The sequence below is a fragment of the Protopterus annectens genome, chromosome 1.part2, assembly GCF_019279795.1.
Source record: "Protopterus annectens isolate FY-2018-M chromosome 1.part2, PAN1.0, whole genome shotgun sequence".
NCBI classification, from domain to species: Eukaryota; Metazoa; Chordata; order Ceratodontiformes; family Protopteridae; genus Protopterus; species Protopterus annectens.
The window spans coordinates 1221686987-1221713792 of NC_056727.1; positions in this window are offsets into that span (position 1 = coordinate 1221686987).

The following is a 26806-nucleotide window of genomic DNA, read 5'->3' on the forward strand; positions in this document are numbered from 1 at the left end:
TTGTTATATTTACTGCCCTTACCTTTTTCATATGTCCTTAATTACTGATTTTGAACTTTGAACTAAAGACATGACCTAATTTATTTGATATTCAAACTGTTACTCAACCTCAATTAACAGCTCTGATGAAGTTCCACTTTTAGGGACAAAAGCACTTAACTGTTACTTTGTTTTTTTCTCTGTTAGAGTCTACTTGTACTTTGGACTTTTTCTTTATTAAATAATTATTTTTTTCTCCAGGTTGTACCTCTATGCTACGTAAGCCCGTGAATTGTGTCCTATAGAATGATTTAAATGTAGTTTGAAATTTGTCTTAAAAGTGTGGAGGATGTTTCTTTGCGTGATGGTGAAGGAAATCCTTTTCCATAGTTTGAGTTATGTTCACAAGGTTGCAGTAGCATAACAACAGGGGATGTTGTAGGGGAGAGCTATATTGATGCAATAGACTGGAGAGTACAGTGTTGTTGGCCATAAGAGACAATGGAAGGTGGGCGTGAGTGTGTCAATGTAGGTATATCACATGGGACAAAGACAATGGCCATGTGGATATGAACAATTTTACAAATTACACAGAGCAATAGGCATACCATGGCATTGTATCATACCAAAGGCAGACAAGACAGTGTTACCCATGGGCAACTGTCATCATCTGGTGAACAATTACTGTAGTGTAATCTGATATGTAAATAGAAATGTCATTGGTATGCCAGTTCAAAGTAGGACACACATGGCCGATATGGTGAGATGCATACCCTAGATGCCATAGGATCTCATATTCTGTGACTCTGCCCAAACTATTGTAGTAGCTAAACAGTCCTGCATGTCTGGTACTGTGCAGATGTGGACAGGATGTAAAGTCATGTCTTGTTGGGAGTATGTTCAGAAAAGGTGGATCCCTTGAATATACCCTATGTGCATGTGGGTATCATGCAAACGTATCTATAGAGGGTGTATCAAGAAGTATGCAGTGGTGTCATATATAGGTGCTACAGTTACTTTCAATGTAATTATATCAGTGGGTAATATTATGCTGCTATGATATACAGAATTTATCTATATGAAATTAGTCCTACTCACTCCTACATGTGGACAGATGTTCCATCTTCCTCTGATACAGGAGCTTGTTGTCTTCTATCTGCTCAGAAGCTGAAAATCAGTAACAAGAAATACAATAATTATGGATTCAATGTCCTGGAAAGGCCTTTGAACTATGTGTAAATTGACAGTGAAATGAACTGTCCTGCATTCATTGCTACTGTAAATCTCTCTCTCTCTTACCGCTTCTTCTCATTGGGGCTGTACTGGTGTCTACATTGCTCAACAGAGTGATTGATGCTAGTAACACTACTCATTCCTCTGCCAGCCACTCCCAGTGTACGTGGTAATAACTTATAGCAATATTTTGGTCTCCTTAGGGCATCACTTGGAATCCCTGCCACCCTCAGTGCCTTCAGAAGCCATAGCCATTTATCAGGTCAGAGTCCAAAGGAATACCCTGTTTCTTGCAACCATGCACACTGCTGTTGCTGGCATGTGATGAGCAACATCAGGCATTCAGTTTGCATGACATGATATAGCATAGATATAAATAGTATGGCATGATGGTGTGAGGATGTGAACTATGGCATATACGGAGTCACAACAGCACTGAAATCATATAAGTTTCCATTTCTGCACTATTGTGCTTCTACAGGCCAAAACAATGCAAGTTTTAATGACATCCCTGCCATGGTCATAAACCTGCCCATGCACATGCAACGGACTTCATTGGTACTCATGTAAGTGCACATTGTTGTTCAAGCCTCATTGTACATTCTTGGTTGCATGTACAGTGCAAAAAAAGAGTGATTCAGAACCAGCATTTCTATATAAGCTCTTTAACATAATGACCATGCTTGGAACCTTGAAACTTCATAATAAAGACAGCCAAGAATTTTAGTTTGATCATTGCATTATGGAATTTGATTCTGGGCAAGCAGATGCCATAGCAGATGTACAAATGCCTTCATTAATCGACAAGGTAAGGTAAGTGATTGACGAGTAATTGAGAGCAGTGTCTGCACATTTTTGGTTAGAATTTTGCACTTGAGCTGTAGATGTACTTTCTTTGTTGAGTCAATTAAATTGTTTAGTCGAAGGGGGAATTGATTTGTGGGTTTGGCTGACAAGTAACTTCTGTCTTTCTTTGAGATGTGGATATGGACAGGGGGTTCTTATGTAGTATGGCACTCGCATTGTGCTGTACTTTGCACCTATAAGCGACACATGGGAAGGTTTGATGTGTGTTGTATTAAGTGGGAAACATTAGGCCTGGTTTAGGCGTAGCTCTTTGTGTTTCATCTTCATTGGTCATATCCTTAAGTTGTTGCATGCTTTGTATGAATGTGAGGGTTATGGCTGTATGGAAGACATTACAAAGTGTGATTATTTTATATAGTACCTGCTTGTCTGCGGTTGAGACAATCCCACAGCAGCAGGTTATTTTCATTCAGGCTGGGGGGAGTAGAGGTTGTAACCTGTGTCTACTAAGAATGCACTTGCAGTGGACCATGAAGTCTACATGCCTCCATTGTGTTTCCGCTGTGGGCGGTGTGGCAATACACTTTTATGAATCACTTCCTATAATGAACTGTAGCTGTAGGTGACAGTGTGCATGTCTTCATAGCCGGGGGGGGGGGGTGGAGGCCTAAAGTTCCATCAAATAAGGTTTTCTTGTTTAGCAATACTCCATAGGGGAGCAAGCAGAAAGATCCTGTCTGTGACAGAGACTGCTGTGGGTGAAGTTGATCATAAAACTTATGCAGCATTTTTTGGCTGTCACCTGTGCTGTCCCATGCCATGGTACTGTATGTCTGTCTGTCTTGGACATTGGGGGACATGCTCCACACATGTAGAAATCCATATATGGACAAACCTAGGGCATTACAGTGACATCCTGAAAGATGCCCTGCTGTTGGCATAAGCCTACAGATGGGTTAGAAAAAAATGGATTCAGGCATCATATAACAAATGAATACACTCCTTGGATAGATATACTGTAGCAGCCAATCATGGTATATGTAATTGTAAGAGTGGATAACATACAATGGCAGTCAATTGCACTGCTGGGACCTGTACCACTTATACACTTCAGAGGATATATATGGTGCACTGAGCAACACTTGCACACATCCACCCATTGGGTATAGGTGATATGTTTGTTATGGACCATAGATACACAGAACACATGATCTGCTCCAGCTATCACTATATTGCTGTCTGGTTTGCCCTGCAGGGTAGTACAGACTTCTGCTTTGTGTCAGTGCAACAACTAACACCATTCCATGCTGGCAGCTGCCAAATGGCTGGTGTCCATACAGATGGCTTGTGTGACATAGTGGGTAATATGTAACATAGGTCACGGGAACACTGGACATATTTGTTTGGTGCTGTGACATAGGTTAATGTAGATTACATATCACCAGCTTACACATTTGTAGCTTTATGATTATAAGTAGTCATGTCTGAAATGAGAAGAAAGAGGAAAAAGACATTCTGTCCAGCAGAGAATGACATTCTGCTGCAGGCCTTCCATAAATATGGTCAACAGATGCTCACGAATATTAGCTCAATCCAGGCTATCACACCAGGCATTTGTGGGTGTTTCCTTATACAGTTGCTTGTGGTGTTACACTTTTTGGTGGATGTCTGATGAGAGCTCTTGGAGCAGGTCACACAGTCGGTGCCCAGAAGAGCACCTATGAGTAGGTAAATGAAGAGTTACCCTGATGCCTGCACATGTGTAACTATGCTACCTTCCTGACACAGGAATGAAAGGCCACACATACTGACCTTTAGACAAAAACTCCACTAACTGACATAGAAGTATGGTTGGCATCGTTGTCTGGGGGACCAGACAACCCACATATCCAAACTGGGGCACTTGACTTTGGAGCAGAACTGCATGAACCACCTTGCATATGAGTCGGTAATGCCTAAGGTGTCTATATTATGATACTGCATGCTCAGAAGAGTGAATGACACATAATCGATCCCATGTAAGTGAAAGCTTACAACGTTGAAACCACAGAACAGCGATTTTTTTCCCTTGGAAAAAAATCGCTGTTCCAAAACAAAAAAAAAACTGTAAAACATTACATAATGTGCTCCCAACATCCCCCTACTTAAATATACTAACTCTGAAATCACACTACAGTGCCAAAATCGCAAAGTAGCAAAAGCGGCCAAACAAATTCTTTCCCAGGGAAAGAATTTGCTGAAAAGCTGCTTCGCTATTTTGCCTTTTCACGCTTTTCGACAACCTGCAGCTGCGACAGCATAATAGAAAGCCATGCCTAAGATCGGTATTATGTAACATGAAGAATAGTCCATACAACCTGCCTGACTCAGAGTTATGCAAGCAATGAGCATGGCTTATGTGTTCTTACTTGAACATTGGGACTACAACTACAGTATCATTCTACCCAAGGAGTGTTAAATTTAGATTGCCCATGACATTCTGTTATTGATGTTTACCTACACAGGGCTGTGGGCATTGATAAACAGTGCATTTATGTACTTACGTATGCTTAGGTGTTTTCACAAGTCTTCTGTTGTCATTTTCCTTCACCATGGTTCCATGCATGCCTGTTCTGAGGGACCAGTCTGAACCTGAAGATGATGGCAGCCTTGTTCCAGCATAGACATGGTCACAGGGAGAGTGGCAGTAGTGAACACAGGCAATGTGATGACCATACCCTCTCCCCCTTCCACAGACATAGCTCTTATGCCTGTGCTTCTCACCTCACATTCTCATGATGCCACAGAAGGACAAGAGTCGACTGGCATACTAGTTCAGAAAGCACCATATTTTCCATCAGCAGGGTCATTTTTGGTTGCTACCAGCTTTGTTGAACATGGGCAGGACAGAAGGGGTTGGCATACTGGTGGATGACAATGCCATATTACCACGCTCTTCCTGATCTGAGTATCTCTATGGCCATTACTCAGCATTGCACATGGCCATTATACAGGGACAAGTAGAGACCAATGTAGCTGTAGCAGAGCTGGTCATGTAGCACATGGTCTGTGTGATGAACTGCTAGAAGGACTGGCCATCTATGTAGCATAATGGAAATTGGCATAGGTAATGTCTGTGCTATAGATGTCCCTGTGTGGTAATCCATCATGACCAGCACCACTTTTGTGGTTGGCCATTATATACTTCTGGTGGGAGAACCTAACATAAGAGGGACAGGGTATGCTCTAGGTCATATATTACCACCATGTCCACACTTCCATGCAGTTTTGAGGGTATTGTGGGGCATAGCTCTCAACCTCTTATTACAAAAAATTTGGACAAAGGCAAAAATAATGCAGGCAAAGGCCAAAAATAGGGACACATTTTAAATATTGCTCTTATAAACTTAGAAAATTGGTAAAATAACAGGTCTTCCATTAATTGAATTTTATGAAGGATATGAAGTCTGAAACTCAAATATATGTCATTTTTTAGTGATTTCAATCCTCAATGACTTGTCTGAAAATCACAAATTTTATAAGGGAAAAACAAAAAAGACATGAAGCAAAAGTCTGGACATTCTGCGAAAATCTGTACGGTTGAGAGGTATGCTGTGGGGTGCCATGAGCATAGATAGAGATGGGATGCTCATGCTGAGACCAGCAATAACACATCATGCCATTCTCACTCACAGAGCCCTATATCCTGTATGTATGCTATGGATCATGCCTGCAGTGTTCCCTTAGAAGGCACCCCCTGTGGATGAAAATATACATGGTCAGTGCACATACCAATTGTAGTTGCCCTAGACTTGGCCATCAGACCCTGTCACACTGATACATCTTCTGCTGGAGTTGTGTTTGTGGAATCTCATGCATGCCCAGCAGCATCAGCCACTCCTGCCCAGTTAAATCACAATAGAAATAGCCCCTGACCTGTCTTCTAAGGCCCCCAAACGCACGCATTCAAGAGATACACAATCTCCCTCAGCATTAGCCTGCTCCCTTACTCTCCTACACACATTTACACACACAAACACATGTATGTAAACACATGGCCTGCTGTCAACATATGATGTCAACATATATGGGCTCACCCATCTTAGTCTTTTATTGTACCCATTTCACCTGAAAGTTTACCTTAATATCGTAAATCTTATCAAACAGATCTCTTATCCTTCCCTTTCGTATCACGTATTGCCATTCTCTGAATCTCTTCAATCAGTATGACGTATTTCTTCCTATTTCCATTGCCTTTTGCTATCCTTTTTTCAGCCTCAACAAACAGACCCTTCACCATCATAGTTTCCTTTTTATTTGGAATATTTTTGGTGCCACCTTGTGGACAAATTTCTGTCCATAGTTTTTCCATTACTCTATTTAACAAGTCAGTTCCCCTAAATCTGTTCTTCATTTCCAGTATATATATTCACTTAGAACTTTGTTGAGATTAGACTGTATCTCACGGGCCTAGACACTTGTCTCATTTTCTTTAATTCTAAATTTTGCAATAGAAAGCTGTTGGTCTGAGCCATATTCAGCTCCATTTTTTTTTTTTTACTGACTGAATACAATTCTTCTATTTCTGACTACAATGTATATAGTCAATCTGATTTTGATATTGGCATTTAGGCTGTTGAAAGAAATTCTTTGCTATGACTAGGGAATTATGGCAATTATGCAAATGTGTGCCTGGTAAATAACAAACCAAAAAGTACCTGATGACAATACTAACAGTAAAGCTGAAGTGAGGACCACCATACTTGTCTTTGTTCCTTTATACCTGTTCACACTTTTTTGTATGTCGTATTTATCTTGTGAGCAATACAGAGTTTGGCCAAAATTCAGGAATTTCAACTGAATGACAGCAAAAAAAATATACATGCTGATAATTACTATAACAGCACTAGAGGATAAAAGTAGCATATGCAGCTTATGGGCCTTGGCATACGAGTGTTTGTAACAATCTGCATTTATGCAATAGCCTTGATCACGCATATGTAGGAGCAATCACACTCATGGTTGAAGACATAGCAGGACTTCACTTAAGTGGGCATGCATGTATGTCAGCTGCAAAAGGTGGGGTTAGGCCATATGCAGAAAACCACATATGGCTGCTTGGATGATCACTGAATGGCAATTGGCTCTCACAGGATTATAGGATCATAAGATCATAGGAGGTTACTAGCCTAGCCAAGAGTTTATCCCCAAAAAGAAACCCCAGTCAGCACCTGTTGCCCCTGTCAACGAGGGACACAGGTGGATCCCCTGGGACAAATTTGTGGTTTCCTGTCCATTCATCAAGGTTGCGCTTGAAGAGGGTCAGCGAGATGCTCTGTTTGACATGTATGGGAAGTCTATTCCAGAGACGTGGAGCTTATGTGAGACAAATCTGTCTCTCCAGCAGATTTTGTTGACGTTGCATATTAGATTCAGGGCTTTTGAGTAAGTAGTGTGTGAGGAGTTAGACTTACAGATATGGAGCATCTCTAATAGGGCAGGGTCTGAGATTGCCTTGTAGGTGAGACACAGATTACCCCTGAGCAATCTGAACAATACCTAGTAGAGTGATAGTGATTTAACCCTGTCTGTATAGGACAGGTGTTGGAGGCAATGGATTCTCTTTGTGAGGCATTTCAGTGGCCTTCCCAGTTGATGCAGATGTTTGGATAGGGACATCCAAAATGGGGCATTATACTCAATTATTGGCCTAATGAGGGAGGAGTATAGAGAAGTAATAACCTCCTTTTTTTTGGATGCAATCCTTTTACTTATGAGATGAACCAAGTAAAAGCCTTTTCTGACCACTGTCGCTATATGATGGTAGAATGTGAGGTTGTTATCAACCTGAGTGCCCAGGTCTCTCACCACAGGTTGTCTGCTTAGGGGGTTGCCTTTGATGTGGTAATCAGTAGGGATTGTGTTGTTGCCAAATGGTATGATGATACATTTTTTTGCATTTAGCTTGAGGCCATTACTTTGGCACCAGTCATTAGTTGCTGTGAGACCCTCTTGCAGTATGTTAACATCATTTTGGGTGTCAGTGGCAGCACCCAACTTACAGTCGTCTGAAAACTTGGTCAGCCACAGGCCTTTTGTCTTTGCCTGGACCACTGAGAAATAGATGCCAAACAGTAGGGATCCCAGGACAGATCCCTGGGGAATGCCACTAGTGACAGGTCTGCTATCAGTGGTGGAGGTGCCTATTTTAACTTTGAGGGGCCTGTTGGTGATCCAGTTGGTCAACCACCTGATGAGATAGGGATTTACGTCAAGTTCTGTTAGCTTTTCGATGATTCCTGGGTGGGAGATTGTGTCTAAGGCTTTGGTCAAGTCAAGGTAAGCTGTATGCACTGACTTTCCTTCTTCCAGGACCTTGGTGACAACTTAAAGAACTCAACCAGGTTCAGCAGGCAAGATCTGCCCTTGACGAATCTGAACTGGGTGGGGTCAAGTGCTTGTCGATTGCCTACATCCTTGTTTATGAGATCCATAATAATATGCTCCATTATAGCTCATTGCAGGCTACAGGGTATCTACATGTTTCCATATTTAGATGACTTGCTTATCATTGCAGTGTCTTTTTCAAAATGTCAGGAGGTTCTCTTTTGGGTGAGAGATCTCTTGCACAAGCCAGGATTCCAAAAGAATATTCAAAAATGTTCTTGACTCCCTCACATAGAACAATGTTCCTAGGATGTCAACTAGACATCTCAGTTCAAAGAGCCTTTCTTAAACAGAAAAAAATAGATCTTTATCCAGATCTGTTCTAAGATTTTCCATCACACTTTGGTCATTGTGAGAGAATACCTCAGAATTTTGAGTCTAATGGCATCTATGATTCTCATGATACCCCTGGCAAGGATCCACATGAAAGAAACACAGTGGCATCTGAAATTTCTTTGGTCCTAGCATCAATACCCTTTATCCTTTTAGATCCCAGTACTTGGGTCTGTCAGAAGAGAAATGTTTTGGTGGAGACAACAGTATCCTTAAATCCAGGTCCTCTCTTCTTCGCTGCTCCAAAGCACCACAGACTCTTTGGACTTTGCTGGGAAAACAGTTCTGGGAGGATAAAAGTGCAGGGGATGTGGAGCACAATGGACAGACGCAAGCATGCACGTATCAAGGAGATGCTTGCCCTGATCAAGGTAGTCAACTGTCTGAACCTTCTTTGTTAACCAGGACCTCTTCAAACATTTACAGACAATATCTCAGTCAAGCAGCACATCAACAAGCAAGGGGGGGAAAGGTCATACCCCCCTTTGCAGACTAGCCATGTTAGCTTGGGATATAGCTTCAAAGCGAAGTCTCCCACTATAGGCAATATACATTTTGTTAGAGTAAAACCTTGTCTTGGACAAGCTGGTGAACCAATTAATCTGGCGACTTGACGTTTTTAACATAGAAAGCAGTTTTACTGATTGCTCTGACTTCTGCAAAAAGGGTTTCTGACTTTCTGACTTGCAAGCTCTTATGGTGAGTCAACCCTACCTTATTTACAATAGGAACAGTTTTTATTTTTTGAGATCTAATCCTCCTTTTATGCCTAAAGTGGTATCCAAGTTTACTTAAAGCCAAAGTACCCATATCCCTGTTTTCTTTCCTGCACCTAAAAGTGAGGGAGAAAGGATATTCCATACCTTGGATGTCCACAGAAAACTCTAGTACTATCTTGATGGAACTAGATCTTTTAGATATTTAGATCAATTGTTCATTTCTTGTGAAGGTAAGAAGAAGGAACAACCTGTGTCAAAACAGCCTATTTCCAAATGGTTGTCTAAGGCTATTACCTTTTGTTATACTCACTACAACAAATCTATTCCAGGTAGAGTCAAGACTCACTCTGCCATGACCTTGGATTCATCTATAGCTCTTTGAAAGGGGTTGGTTTCTAGAAGTATTCTAAAAGCTGCTACTTTGTCCTCTGCACATACTTTTACAAAGTACTACAAGCTAGATCAAGTTTTACTAGGACCATTCTTCAGGGTCTATTGGACCCTTATTCTTCCTCCTCTCAAATATAGTTAGCTCTGGTAATCTACTTATATATCTAAAGGTACCACAGCAGTGATCGATATGAAGAATATTGTACAGTTGTGTAAACTGTACAATATTCTTCATATTGTACAGTTGTGTAAACTTAACTTACCATAACAGTAGATGTTCAAATCATCATTATTGCATAAGCTGCTCCCTCCCTCTACCCCCCCCCCTTGTTTTGTGGCATGTTTTTTATGCCAGGGTGTGGATATTTTTTTTTTTTTTATTTCTAGCATTGCCCTTTTAAGGCACAGCCTCCATCTCTCTGCTCGCAGGAAAGCTCTGAAGGGTGTTGTGCCTAAAGCTGACTTTTAGTCACCTCATCTCGAACTGCTTGACAGTTTGGGCACATAGAAGGTGCCCTTAAGGTTTGGAAGCTGGCCAGCTGTTATATCATGGGCAGGATACAACCTCTATATAGCTACAACTACTGCAGCAGTGATCATTTGAACATCTACTGTTATGGTAAGCTCATCTTACACAACTGTACTTTTTCTTCACTGCTTCTTATTCCACATTTTCCTTAGTATTGCCACTCCATGTATTTACCATATTTTTGTGTGAACGTTGTTTACTAACCAAAGTGGAGATATCTTTCTGTGATGCCTTGCTCTTGAATATTACCCTTTTGTAAAAAAATACTGCCATCTTTGTTAATTCCTTTGTTCGTAGTACTCGCATCTATTCACCCAAACTACAAGCAATCAATTTCACATTTCATGAAACCATATAAATTAAGAAACAGTGTGGCAATATCTTGTTGCTATTTATGAATCTCCCCAGGCATTTCAGAGATTAAGAATAATTGATTTTGCAAAGACATCTAATAATGAATTGATAGACAAATCACTTTATCTAATGCAAATGAATGAAGGCTATTATCTAATTTCAAACAGAGCATAATTTCTGTAACTAGATGTTGCAGAGTACAAAATGCAGATATTGATTGAAAGAATCACAGGCTCTAATGTAATACTTACAATGTCATTTAACACATCTGTGACATTAATGGGTGATACTAAGTGAATGAAAGCATGTATTACAGTAAAGGGCCTAATTTATATGCAGTTATGAAACTACATGAATTGAATGTGGTGACTGTCCAATTTGTGAGATCATTTTATAGTCTGAAAGTAAAATTCTTCTTTATACAAAGTGTGACAATGCACCTGAGTAAGATTTAGTAATTTCTTTGTTTTTCTATAAGGTCAAGTTTTATCTATATGTATGTATGTATGTATGTATGTATGTATGTATGCATTTATTTATTTATTTATGTATTTATTTATTTATTTATTTCACACTGCATAGTCTTTACTACCTGTGAGAATAAAGTGCACCGGTACAATTTTTATTATACTCACCTAATTTACTTCATCATTTTTAGAGTAGCAATGTCATAAACCTGCTGAAAGAATATTACATTTTTAAGTAGCAGGGCAGACTTCAAATAAAAAAAAAAATTGGACAGTATAGAATGCAATTCAAAAGGTCTGTTTTACTCCAGTTAATAAGAATATAGTGGAAAAGTCAGATTTTTTTTTAAAACATGCACTTAAAACTGTGATGGTCACAGTTCATCTTAATTTAAGACATTGTAGTAAAATGAGAAGACCCTGATGGCTATAATATATACGTTCTCTAAGATGTCTGTCTGTCTTGCCAACATAAAACTTGGCACAGACCCTACAACTGTCAAGGCAGACAACATGTCTACTATCACATGTGGCAGAAACACAGAGTCATGTAATTTTTTACAAAGACACAATATAGAGTTCCCTTTACCTATGAAAGAGAACTCCAATGCTTTGAGAAGAGATCAGTCGAGAGGCAGGAGCCTAACACAGGGCAAACGGAAGTGGGACAATGCACCAACGAGTCAGCTAAGTATAAAAAGGGCATTTTTGAATGCAAAGAAGGATTGATTTTAAATTTGTCTAGTGTTTCTTTGAATATGCATCAGTTGGCAGTTCTTGAGAAAGGCCTGTCTTTCATACCTACTAGTCGTTCATGCTTTGCTGATGTAATTTTGGACATTAAGACCTTCACCAGAAATCTAACTTTGAAATTAATGTATATGGGAAATGATGTTGATGAAAGTTTCAATATGTTTGTTAGACCTAGTTCTTTTATTCCGAATGTGAATCCAATTATTAATGCTTTTGAGAAATCATGCATTAGGGATATATATGATGCATGCATGAGAGTAGATACTCATTCTAATAAGAGAGGTTACTCTAATTTGAACAAAAATGAAGCCATAGCTTTACAGGAATTGGAGAATGATGAGCATCTTGTCTTTAGACCAGCTGACAAAGGAGGTCTTATTGTGGTTCTTGACAAGGGTTGGTATGAGATGAAAATGTTAGATAGCTTGGCAGATAGCTCGTTCTATGAGGAATTAAATCTTACACAGGTTAATAGACATATAGAGGCAGTTGCTGATAGTGTTATTTCTTTTTGAGCAACATCTAATTGACAAAAAATTGTTTGATTATTTTTTGACTGTGAAACCTCTTATACCTGTTTTACAGGGTTTACCCAAGGTGCACAAATCCACTCTGAATCCGCCCATGAGACCCATTGTCTCAGGGAGAGGATGGTGCACCAAATCTATTTCTATATTCATAGAGAAACACATTAGACCGCTTTTGAATGACATACAACATGTACTCAGGGACACTGAACATTTTCTCAGTGACCTATATGATTTCTTATCTACAGATGATGATTGTCAAGCTATGTTTGTTACCATTGACGTAGTTTCACTATTTACTGTGATACCCAACGAAGCAGGAGTTAGATTAGTATGGCAATTTTTGAATAATCATGCGCTATACAGTAAAGAATTAGTAAGCTTGCTGATTGATCTCCTGAGGTTAGTGTTAGAACATAATGTCTTTTTATTTGGACATCAGATGTTCAGACAATGCAATGGCGTTGCTATGGGCACATCCTGTGCCAATAGCTACGCCAATGCAGTTATGGTTGTTTGGGAAGAGGATTGTGTTTTTAAAGGTCCTTTCAAGGAGCACATTCGGTTTTACCGTAGATTTGTGGATGATGTCTTTATCTTGTGGGAGGGTGATGAAGACAGTCTATGTAGATTTTTATTTTTTGTTAATGAGTCAACAGAATTTCTACGTTTTACACATAGGATGTCTCATGATGAGTTGGACTTTCTAGATGTGGCTGTTGTGAGAGATGAGAGAGGGTCTGTGTATACCAAGCAACACAGGAAGGATTGTCATGTTAATCACCTTCTTCATCGGAGCAGTGCACATCCGCCTCATATTTTTAAGAATATTGTTACGAATCAAGTTATGAGGGCTTCTAGACTTAGTGTCAGAGAAGTAGACTTCAATAGTGAGCTGGACAGAGTGACTGGGTTTCTGAGAGAGCGAGGTTATGATGACAGGACCTTAGCTGAACATATACCTATAGCTGTTCATAAGCGAGATGCAGAGGCCAAACCCTATTTCTCTAAGAAGAGACATCTACCAGAAAAGTCTGAGAGAGGCTCTAAACATACTAATTTGAGAATGTCCCTGAAGTACACAGTTGATGTTAGTAGATACATTGACATCATTAAGAAACACTGGCAGGTTCTATTGACAGACAGTACCATAGCTGGCATAGTTGATACTGTGCCGAGGATTAGCTACAGGAATGACAAATCTATTAAGAGGAGATTATGTTATCCCAAGGAGGTTAGGTTGGATGGAGAGTATACTGGTACTACTCAGTGTGGGTCGTGTAACTGGTGTAGCTACATAGACAATGGTTTGTCATTTTGTCACCCTGATCAGGGCAAGGATTACACTTTTCATGTTTCTGCCACATGTGATAGTAGACATGTTGTCTACCTTGACAGTTGTAGGGTCTGTGCCAAGTTTTATGTTGGCAAGACAGACAGACATCTTAGAGAACGTATCAGGGAACATGTTTATAACATCAGGAAAGGAAGTAATACCAATGCACTAGCCAAGCATGTTGCTAGTACAGATATATCACATGTTTTTAGCTTTAGAGTCATCGGCTTACTTTACGAGAGCCTTAGACAGGGTGACATTTGCAATAGGACTGAGAATTTGGAAGCCATATGGATTACAAAATTGAGGAGTACTGAAGGGCATGGGCTTAATGAGTGCATTCCTTTAAGACCTAGGTTGAAAAGGAGGCCATTGAAAAGATAATTTCTTGAATGCTAATATGATGTTTTTTTTAATTTTTTATATGTATTAAATGCATTTATATATATTTTTGTATGAATATTTTATATGTGTGTATCTGAGAAGCTTTTTATATACATACTTCTCTGTATATTTTAAAGTTTTTGTAATTAAGAACTTTGATCATGTGGTTTGTATGTTGATATAAAAGGTGTGTTTTTGTAGTGCTTAATGTACACCTGAAGAAGCTCGTTTGTGAAAGTGCTTGTGTTTTGCACTAGTAAAGGCCTTTTTGGAGATTATAGCCATCAGCGTCTTCTCATTTTACTACAAGGACATTATTTTTAGAGACGTTTTGGTATGTATTTGCTAGTAGTTGCTGTTTTTAGTTTAATTTAAGACATATTTCATATTCAGAGTGGTTGAAAGAAATGAAATACTGAAAGATTTGTGTTTAAATCATAAGCATTTAAAAGTATAATGTGAACTTCTCATGGAGGAATTGTAAGGGGAACGGTTCTAGCCATGTAACTTCTGCAAAAAACAAATTATGTTTTTTTTGTTAGGAAAAATACATCTAATAAGAATGACAATGTAGTTTAGAAGTTAAAATGCAGCTGAGTACAAACCAAATTAACAGGAAAATAGAATAAGCAGCAATCTTCTAAACATAATAATTTGAAATCTTAAAGAAAGGAGTATGATGCCCGAAGTAGATAACTCTGGAAAATGGGGTTGGAGTCCAGTATGTTTATACTGACAAGGAGAAAATGCTAACATAAATGCTCTACCTGGAAAAATCTGGTCATATTAAAGTCATCTCCATGTGAGTGATAACCCAGTAAACGTTGAACTGCACTGGTATTCATTTTTAATGAATCAAATTACCTGCAATGTTAAATTATGTTATATGTCTCATCTCTATTTACTAAATGCGTTCATTAGGCTAACCAACATATATGTATGATACAGCACACATTGTACATTAAAAATCCAGACTATTTTGTAAATAAAAAAAGTTTTCTTGTTTTTTTTTTTACCTAAGAAAACGAAAATATCATAACAATTATGATAAGACTGTGCCACTATGACCCCCCTTTTAAAAATGTGTAGGAAAATATACTTGGCAGTTCTCAAAAATCATAAAGCTAGTGAATAATGTATTGGTTTGAATTCTATATCCTGCAAGGAGTATGAATTAAATTGTTGAACTCATCAGTGAATTGTGGCTTTAAAATTAGTTAGCTGACAATGCAAGAAATAGCCTAAGGAAATTAATGTGGAGGATGCCACTATGAGAAAATTAACATGGTGCGTTAGGGCTATCAACTACCCAATGTCTAACCATGTCAGTCTATATACATTTGCTTTGAGATATGCTAAACTCTGCCTTTTTTATATTTAATTCCTTAGAAAATCTGATGATTTTATTTTTATTCACTGATATTTGTTTACAGGGAAAGTCTGACTTTGTAATAAATAACCATTTTCGACAAAGGCCTGGGAAGAAAAGCTCCAGAGAGTTAAATAACATAAAAATAAAACAGTATTATAGATGTAATTAAAAAGTCATATATACATACAATTTAACGGTAGAATGCATAGGATACAATAAAGCATGATGAGACGCCAGTATTATATTAAAAAGTGACAATTAAATATGACAATCAGTATATACAAAAGTATCAGAAGTCTAGTTGATTATGCTGGAGAAAAAAAATCTGCAATTACTTTGAATTAAATTGCTGGACTCATTAATGGATGGTAAAACCCAAACTATTTTTTAATGTTATTTTGATAAAAGTGATCAAAAACAGAAGCAAAAATGGAATAAAGTGATATTGCTAGATAGCTGTAAGGAAAGTTTTGTCATCTCAGAAGCAACCACAAAGACATATTCTCTACAAGGGCTATGCAATAACTTAGAGCAGTGATTTTTCAAACTTTTTCATCTCATGGCACACATAAACTAATTACAAAAATCTTGTGGCACATCAAAAAATATATCATATTTTTTGCCAAACTGCCAAAAATAGGTATAATTTTTGATCAATTTAAAAAAAATTCCTCTTTTTTCTTGCATTTAATATTTAATGACATATCACATTGTTTTTGAATTCTGAATCTATAATTATTGCATTATATTATTTGAAATATATTTTGGGAATTGTTTTTGAGGTACACACTGTATGTCTGATGTTGTATATAAAAGTCACAGCAGTAAAAATAACTCTATGAAGTGTTCAGAAATAGAATGATAAAAAAAATTCAAGTCCTTCAAAGAGAAATTACTTTTATTGCTGATATAAAAACTGTAGTATTCAAATGATTAACTTTGAGGCTAAGACGCCTAGCTTGAAACAATTAAAAGGCAATCTGACTTTAATAACCACATCACTCATGTTACACTGAACAAGGTCTTTGGTCTATAACACATATTTTATGTGTCTTATTAGCTTTTCCTTTAGAGGAACAGTAATATGTTAATACATCACAGTCAACTACTGTCAGTTACTGTCATTGTAATATTTCTTGGAGCTAAAACCTAAACTTATTATTTTATACTGAATGGATACTGAGGGATATACCAGGGCTGGGCAAGAACATGTTTTTCAAACTGGCCCTATGTAAAACACATCTGTCAGAAGGAAAACAGTGTGACAGTGAATAATATTGATGTAGATTCTGATTTCCCACCTTGAAAAGAATAAACTGCTGCAAAAAGTTCAATCATTTCTTTCATTTCCTGGCACTATTATCAATTACAGTTTGCCCTGCTTTTATCAGTACTTACACTTTTCCACCCATGGCCATGTTGAACGCATGTCTAATTCACTATGAGTTGCCATGCACAGCAAACTCTGCAAATATTAATGCCAGCAACATGTAAAGTTTTTTGCCTTTTCAGTTTATGACTGATCTGTCTTAAATGCATTGGCATGACTGTCAGCAATGATGTAAAACATGATCGCTTGCCCTCACTCTCTCTCACACACACACACACACACACACACACACACACACACACACACACACACACACACACACACACACACACACACACACACAAACACACACACACACACACACACACACACACACAGTCTCTTCTGCTTTCATACACTCATTCACTCACACACATGGACAGAAAAATAACAGACATATACTCATGCACACTGTTACAGTGGGTATGCCTCCAAATGTCCCAGTTGTAGCAATGCTGCCCTTATACCAGGGCACCAAACCAGTAAGCTCTCAACTGTACTGCTTTTGGCACCTTGAGAACCACTTTGCCACCACATTGCAGAATGTCCAGATTTTTGCACCATATTTTTCAACTGTTTCTCATGAAATTGTGGTTTTCTGGCAAATCATGGAGGAATAAAGACAGAAAACAATGGCTGACATTTCAGTTTCAGACTTCGTATCCTGCTGAAAATTTTTGCTAATGCAAAATCTGTTATAAGAGGTTGGGCGGTTCACCAGTACTTCTTGTAGTGGAAAAGAATTTCTATGCGCACTCTTCTGTAAAGTCCCTTGGTCCAATGTCCTGTAAAAGTTAAAGTTGTTAGAGTTAGTAGACTTTCAGTGGTTACTGCCCACAGTTTTACCCTATGTTATCTAGCTCTAACCAATAGGCCTAATATTCAATGGAGATGCGGTTGGAGGAGGATCGTAATAAAAGAATCACCTGACTGCAACTTCCATTCGCATCTCAGCTGTAATATTAGGCATATTTGGTGGCAGTATGCTTTGTAAAGAAAAGACTGCACTGAAGTGTTGGAGTAAATAACGTATTTGTTTGAAGAGAATAGGCTTGTTTTAAAAAATTTTGTGGGACACCTGTCAACCTCTCATGGCACACCAGTTGAAAACCCCTGACTTACATAATTAAAGACAACAGCATCAAACTAAAGTAAATCAATCCATCTTAATTTGAAAGAAACTATTTGGAAACAAAAGTAAACTCTGTCAAGACTCATGAAAGAAGTCAAATAATACGTCACCTTATGTAGGTAAAAGTACAATATAGGTATTTCAGGTTGGTGATAATGAAACCATACTGTATGAAATAGAAATATGTACAACACTACACATTATTTTACACATACTTCTAAGTAAACCTGGAGAGAAATGTTTAATTTCTACTAAATCGAAGGAATATGAGAAAATAAGTGAAACAGGAGACAGATTCTCCTAGACTACCATTAAGGATGGAGTAATATAATAAGAAAATCTTTTATTGTGTTGTACATATTCTGTCTGATTTGGCTAAAATGCTAAGCTTTTCATTATAAGGTCATGTTAAAGAGACCTCCACAAAAAAGATGATAAGTTACACAAATCCCTCACTATTGGACTCCCACGTTAAATCTGTTAGTGGTATTACTTGTACTTTCATAATTCTCTGTATAATGCCACAATGAATTAATGTAGGACCCTTGTCCTGGCTATCATTAGTGTTTTTAGTTCTCTAAGAAAGATTGCATTTTATGCATGGAATGGGATCATGTCATATCATATCATTTATTCATGGTTCTACATGGTGGAGTGAGTGAATCAGTCTGATTCTTAATGCTAAAAAGATTTATCCATCTTGTAGCATTGGATTTTCACCATCCTGCATCCTTTTACGTCCAACAACCAATCCCTTCCTTTTTGTTTCTTTGCTCTTTTACGTATCTATAAAATTTTAGCATCCATGTTATCTAAATTAGCTATTCCCTTCACATAATTTTGTTTTTCTGCTTTAGTAAATTACATTTCCTACATTATTCTCATTTAACTGGACTGGTTTCATTTCTTTCTACTTCGGTATTTCCTTATTGTTCCAGAATATTATGTTCTCCATGGTAACCATTTGAATTGTTGTGACCCAATAGAGTGAGTCCAGGAATACAGAAACTAAATTGCCGAAAGAATGGGCTTCTATATACTATGTCCGAGATGTCATTTCTCAGAATGTTCTTTTATCCCTGAGGATATGGCTATCTCAGAGTTTTGAGATTTGCTCTTGTCCTATGTTTCGGTCTGTCTTTTTTTTTCCGGCTTGTCAGCACTTGGCATTTCGAGTGCCAGCATTTTAATAGAGAACCATTTTCCACAACACTGGACACCAGCTTAAATGCAAATCAAAGTGGATGACATTTCTTTTATATAAGAGCACTTTTCAAATAAAAGCCCTGGAAATAGAGAATTCGTGAAGGCAGATGAGTATTCAGGACTGGAGTAAACAAACTTCCCAGTAAGAAAGTTTTCACTAGTATAGCTAAAGGGGAAGAAGCACTGTTTGAGCAAAGTTGAAAACTCACATACGGCAAGTCTATTGGCAACAGGTGTTTGCAACTAAGAGAAAAATAAAATTAAGAAAACAAAGTGCATATTTCAGATGAAGAACAATGCAGAGAAGATACAGAAAATGTGGGTCATGTTCATTCAGCATGATAAAGACAAAGTGAGAAAAGAACATGAAGGAAAGAAAAACCAGAAGGCAGTATGTACTGAGAGAAAACCTTGAACAAACTACAATGATATTCCTGTTGAGCCAAAATATAAGACCCCTAAGAAAAAAGGAAGAGTGTTCTATACATCTGGTGCATAAAGAAAGGGGACAAAATAAATAAGGCAGAGATAGCAAGTGACAGTAAAGTTAATTGATATTTCTTATTTTATATATATATATACATTATGGTTACAAAGGTGGGGCACCACAGCATGAGTAATTGCGAGCTCAGCCTGAGTTACTATAAGATGTAACAATTACAGCTAACAGTGGATCACAAAGGGAATACAAGCTAGCCACAAACATGAGATACTATATGACAACTTAATATTAGTTACATTGTTTCTGTGGAATGCTCATTAAAGAACTCGTGTTGTTTAATACTATGTACAAACTTTATACCATATTGAGATGTACATTTTACAACCAGAAAGTAGAATCACAGAAGCAGTAAGAAAACAGTGAGAAGAAGGTTTAGCTTTGGAAATTGTTAGGGGAAGTTTACATACATACATACATACAAACATACATACATACAAACATACATAAATCCATACATACAAACATACAAACATACATACATACAAACATACATACATACATACAAATATTTCAAGCACAAGCAATAATGCCCTTCTAGCCTGCCAAAATACTGAAACAGTTATTCCCATAATATTTGACCAAGATGTTCTTAGAAATATCTAAACTGGTGCTTGCTTTAATGTAATTGGATAGTTTATTCCATGCATCAGCTGCTCTCTCAGAGAACCAAGTAGTACTTTTCTCATTCCTATGGAATCTTCTACACGAGTTGTCTGATGATTCTATATTACTTTGATAACCCCAGACATTCCCAGAGGTTGTTGTCTCTAAATGCCCTAAATACCCAAATAAGGTCTCCTCATAAATATCTATATGAGATACTGTACAAGTTCAGATGTTTTAGCTTTTCATAATAATTTAAATTTTCACATCCATGGATTCCCTTGGTCTATTTCCACTGAACTCTTTCCAGTTTACTCATGCTTGTTTTCTTAAAGTTTCCATATCGTTTCAAATTTGGTTCTAATATAACTAACAAATAATGACTTCATCAGTTTTAATTTCCTACAATTTGTAAATCATTATATATAAGCTATAGTTCTATAGCTATCATTAGTCATTTGGTCAATATGACTAGAAACACTCAAAGCTGGATCTACCCACCTACCCAGGTCCTTCAATGAGTCAACAATTTCAACCACTGTGTGCTTTATTCAGCATTGACCTTTCAATTTATATCTTCCAAATCTTATATGTTTTAGTTTTTTTTCATGTATTTATCAACATATTTTCTCCTCTGCCCAAATGGTTAATTTATTCAAGTTATTTTGCAGATATGCCCTATATATAATACATGTAATCAGTTTACCCATTTTCAAAGTATCTGCATAGAGACTGTTGGACACATCAGATGAAAAAGATAGATCTGAGAAATACAGTCTAAACAAGTATGGGCTAAGGATAGAGCCCTGTGAGACACACTAACTGTAACTTTGAATATCACCTGTCCTATTGTTATATGATACTTGCCATGTCATATATGTAAGCCATGCAGCTATCCATCTTATCAAAGTCAAAGTAAACTTTATTGTTGATCAGATGTACCTAGCAGTGCCAGCTGAACAAAATTTAGTTTGATTCCAGTGCAAGACATAACATAACATAACATATAATTAGAGGGACAGTAAAAGAGATGTACATACAGTAATAGTTAGGATACTTGACAACACATACATTTATCACATATTGGACAACAAGACATTAGACAATATTATGCTAGTAGGTATTGCAGAGACTAAGAATTCCCATTGTGATTACTTAGAATATTGCTAAATAAAATTGTTAAAAATAAATTTTATATAATAAATTAAATTAAATTGATAATTATAATTATATTTAATTTTATTTATTTCATTTTATTTAAATTTAATTGTATTTCATTTAATTATAAAAGTAATGTTATATAATAAATAAAATTCTAAATAAAATTACTAAATAATAGATGTAATCAAGAGTACATCAACACCTAGTTGTTCTAATTTATTGATCAGTGTTTTGAGTATGGCCCTATCAAATGCTGAAGTTAAACTTATATAAATTACATCACAGCACAAATTTCATTCATAGCTGTTATTATATTGTTATAAAACATCATGTCACAGGTAGCAGTAGATCTATTTTCAAGATATTCATGCTGATATATGGTTTCAAGTCCCAACCTTTGTAATTCTGACAATCATTTCTCCAGTATAACCGTCTTCATTATTTTTCGACAACATGAAAGCAGACCTATGGGTCTGGATGGCCCTAGGTTTATCCTACTTCCCTTTCCCTTAAAGACATGTTTAACAAATGCATATCTCCAATCATGAGGAATCTCTCCATATTTATATAATCTAAGAAACAAATGATACATTGGCACTATAAATTCATGCCAAAGTACTCTCAGGCCATTGTTACTAATTCCAACTTCTCCCTGTGACTTGCTTGATTCCAGTTTGCATAGTTCTTCTTCAATATAATCTAATTTGATTTCAGTACCTAAGGTTAGCTGGATGTCCCTAGGGATAATTTAGCACCTCCTTCATAAAACTAAACTGCTTTGCATAAGATTTTGTAAATATATCTATAACCTGCTGTGTCTGAGAATACATTTTAGAATATACACTGTTTATCAATTTGTATGTATTTACTCCTACCACATCTTGCGTATCTATAAAATGGTTTCCTATTATGCTCAATATCTTCATTAAACTTTCTTCAAATCTTGTCTTACACTATCTTTAATTTGTCTATTCAGCTCATTTATTTCAGTTTCAAAATTGTAGTTTGACCTGTTTACCTTTTCTTATATTTTTTTGTCTCTCACCTTAATCAAATGTCTTGTTCTTATGGAAATATATCATCCTGACATAATATGTCAAGATCCTGATTTTTTTTTTTGCATTCAAACAATTTGTCTTTCAAAACTTTTCACATTCCTTCTGTAGTTTTCCACTAAACATATCACTACAATTAGTTTTACAGAGTGACTATTTTGCTCCCATATAATTTGTTATTAATATTCTGTTCATTGGTTTAGGTTTCAGTTCAGCAGACTTATCTAGCAAGAAATTAACCTTTTAACTCCATGTTCATTGCACATCAACAGTGGAAATTGACATGAAAAGTCAGTAATTTCTTTAGTAACACAAACAATGTCTAGTATGTTTCATTCCCTTGTAGGCTTGTTTACAATCTGAAGCAATTTGTGTTCCTGTTCATATAGTGTAAATGACTTTCTTATTAATGTTGTTGAATCAATATTATTCCAGTCTGTTTCCAATAAATTTAAGTCCCCAGTCACTATTATTCTTCCCTCCTGTGTTTCATGCAATATATGTATGAATTCCTCTAGGTCATCCGCACTTGATTTTTGTGGTCTATACACTCCCACAATTATTATATGTTCCAGGGTTGTCTTGATTGTCAAAGTTAGACAATCTACAGTATTGGTGTTATAACTGAACATGTTATAATCACGGGTCTCATAACAATCTTTAATCCCTGTCATAACAGAATGTCTGTTACAGTAAAAACATTTATACTCTGCCAAAACTGGTTTCCAGTCATTCTTCTTTAACAATGTTTCACAAACAATAACATCACTAATCGTATGGGAACGTAGCAAATATTCCAATAAAAAATATATATTATTAATGTTCCTAGCATCAACAGCCATCAGAGATGCATCAAATGTTGTTATCTGTGAACTGTTAAATTTTCACCCTTTCAAAAATATTTTGTTCTGTTTGTCAAATATTGCAAAATATCTACTGCAACCATTTTCATCCCTGATCTTGATAAGTGCATGCCACCGTGTCTAAATATACATGAATGCACAAAATTAGGCTTGGCAGCTCTACATATTTCCATTTTTTAAAATGGGACATTTTTTCCATGTAGGTATTTACCCCTAAAATCTTTTCATTAATAGTGCCCCGATTCTCCTTCCTGTGTGTGATTTGTGAAAAATGCATCCTAACACCTGTACAAGCTATGCCATCTAAGATGTCTGTAATTCCCTACTAACATTCAAAGAGCCTTTGTGGATGACATCATGTTTACCAATATGAATAAAAATAGCTCCATACTACCTTAGGTTAAGGCATCCTAAGGCCTTTCTCACATTCTCTATTTTTGCTCCTGGCAAGCATATCAGTTCCTCTAATAACTGAATCTCCAATTACAAGGATCTATATTACATCAACGAATGATTATATGTTCAAATCTCTAAAGGATGACCTTTAGAGATCAAACATTTAAATGTTCAAAGATGTAAAAAAAAAAAATTTAAAAAAAAAGTAAAAGAAAAGGGTTTTAGCAGGGGGGTAAGCCCCCCTGTACCCTCCACCCCCTGCTACTTAAATATACCAACTCTGAGATCGCACATCAGTGCATTACAGTGCGGACATTGGAAATCTCCCCTTCCCAACACTGTAGTGTAATCTTGGAGCTGGTATATTTAAGTGGGGGGTGTGGGGGGCACAGCCCCCCACTTGGAGGTTGCAGGGGGGGCTTGTCCCCCCCTGCTTACACCCTTTGGTTTTTGGTTTTGTCACTTTGTTTTTTTTTTTTTTTTTTTATTTATTTTTAAACATTTTCTAATGATTAAATGTTCGATCTGTACAGAGCGACATTTACAGATTCAAACATTTAATCGTTCGTTGATCTAATATAGACCAAATTATAAGCATATCTTTTTTGACCAGATCTGAAGAATCTTCAACTTCTAATTTAATGATATCTCCTCTGTCAGTTGTTACAAAATAATTATCTTCATCACCATTAGCCATATTAATCCCACTATTTTCATTGTTTGTTATATTTATAAGCGTACAATTCTCATCCAGCTGGCTTTGTACATCCACAGCTTCAGCAATGTTGTCAATGTCTTTTTCCTATTTTTTTTCTTACAGTAACAGTCTTCAGTCCTTTCAGATTCAGTTTTGATTTCTTCCTTTTCACCTGCCCCTTACCTTTTTTTTCTACCTTCTCTTTTGGGGAAATGCTGCCTTTTTCTGTAGACTGAAGGTTTTCTGTTAGAAAAATGTTATCATTTCCTGTAATCTGTGTGTTACATTACAACACATTGTCATTTTAGTTGACATTCTCATTGTTTTATAGACATTAATCAATTTATTTTTCTTCCTTATTATTTGTCGTGAACTTCTTCCCTTCTTTCTTTTTTTATTTTCTTTTATATGCTCCAAATGCTTCGAATGCTGAATACTTGTATCAAGAATTCCAGAATTGTAATTGGTATTATCTTGCTCAATAGGGGTTGAGTGATCTACACTGACAGCAGACACTTCCTTTCCTAAAAGTGTTATCTTTGATCTTTGCCTAAAATTATTTATCTCATCAGTCCAGTCATTAATTTAATAACAGTTCTCCAGGATGTGCCAACTGCACAAGTGCAATCATCATCAGTAAGTCTAGATTTACTACTACTAATGGTAAGCAATTCCTCCAGCTTTGAAAATGAGGAACACAGATCACCAGTGTTACCAAGTGTTACCTTTAAATATACATAGCATTTAATACATTGGACAAGATACTTGTGGTTTAGCAAGTCTGATCTAAGGAATCTGTTTTCAGCTGCAAATGAATAAAGAATTCTAAAAGAAAAGCATAATTAAAATCAGTTACCACAGAATTCAGAGATTTTAAGTCAACTTCATCACACAAGCAATGTACAACTAAATATTAAATGAAGTAGAATAAAGTTGTTGCTTTGACTGTACTAGCTGTGAAGGTCACACAAAATCTGGAATTCCTTCACTTCTCACGTGAATGATCATAGTAGTAGCTTCTGCTTATTATTGCTCAAAGTTACATCTTTTTTCAACAGTAAAGATCAATAAATTACAAACCAACAACCAACACACTGTTAAATGTTCTTGTCTACAAGCTATCCCTTCTTGCAGGCAATGCACCATCAATTAAAAATCAACAAATGATTGTTTATATAAGCTCTAGAAGACAAACCAAGAAATAAATCACATAGTCCACAGAGACAGAGGGACTGGGAAAGGTTAAACTTGAAAGCTGACAGTGATTAAGGAGGCATAGGAGACAAATTTATTTACAATAAGCAGAAATATGGTGGCAGCCAACAGAGCAGTCCTGTAAATGGAGTGATGTAGGTGGAAATTAACCTATTGCAGAGTACTGTGATTACTTGATATGCGTTCCCTTTTCTAAGAAACACTGAAACCTCATCGCCTGTGTTTGCAGTAGAGGGGCAATATCTTCTACCACATCACATGCTGACTTTGAGGAAACTCCAGAGCTAGCTAGCCTTCAGGTAAACTCCTTAAATTTTAGAAATTTCCGTATGGGAAAATGATGCTTTGAGCACAGCAGAGCAAGGGAAATGTAGATAGAACTGTAGAGGAAGAAGTTTAACAACATATTTATACTTCTTACCCATGTTTGGAGTTAGAAAATGACTTGCTGTACATAGCAAATAATGATAGAGAGGAAATAGTATGCTGTCTGCTGTCACCCAAACATTTCAGAAATCTAGGGATGAAATTAACACATTGCCAAATACTATAGGGACATCTGGGAGTGGATGGACCTAAAGCTAAAATCTTAATAAGTTTTACTAGATAAAACAATGAAAAGAGTGGAGATCTGTGCAGGATGTCCTGAATTTCAGAAGTCAGCCCTATGTACAGTTTTAGTAATTGTTTGTTTCCAGTGTCTATCACAGAGGTGTCAGTATATTGCTATGGGAATTGCTGGACCATTGATAAAATACAACAAAGAGTTTCAATGTATTATTACTATTTTAACTATGTGATTAAGAGCCTTAAAGCCATATCACTGTATAAGACTAATGCTAAAGATATAGCGAGAGAGCTCTTCTTATTAGTTCCAGAGTGGTGAGTCCTAAGGAAATACTCAATGCCCAAGGAACTCCATGTTTGTCAAGAATAATGTGCCATCTGTGCCATTGCTTTACGGTCAAGCAGTTCAAACCCTCAGTGTACCATCCCCA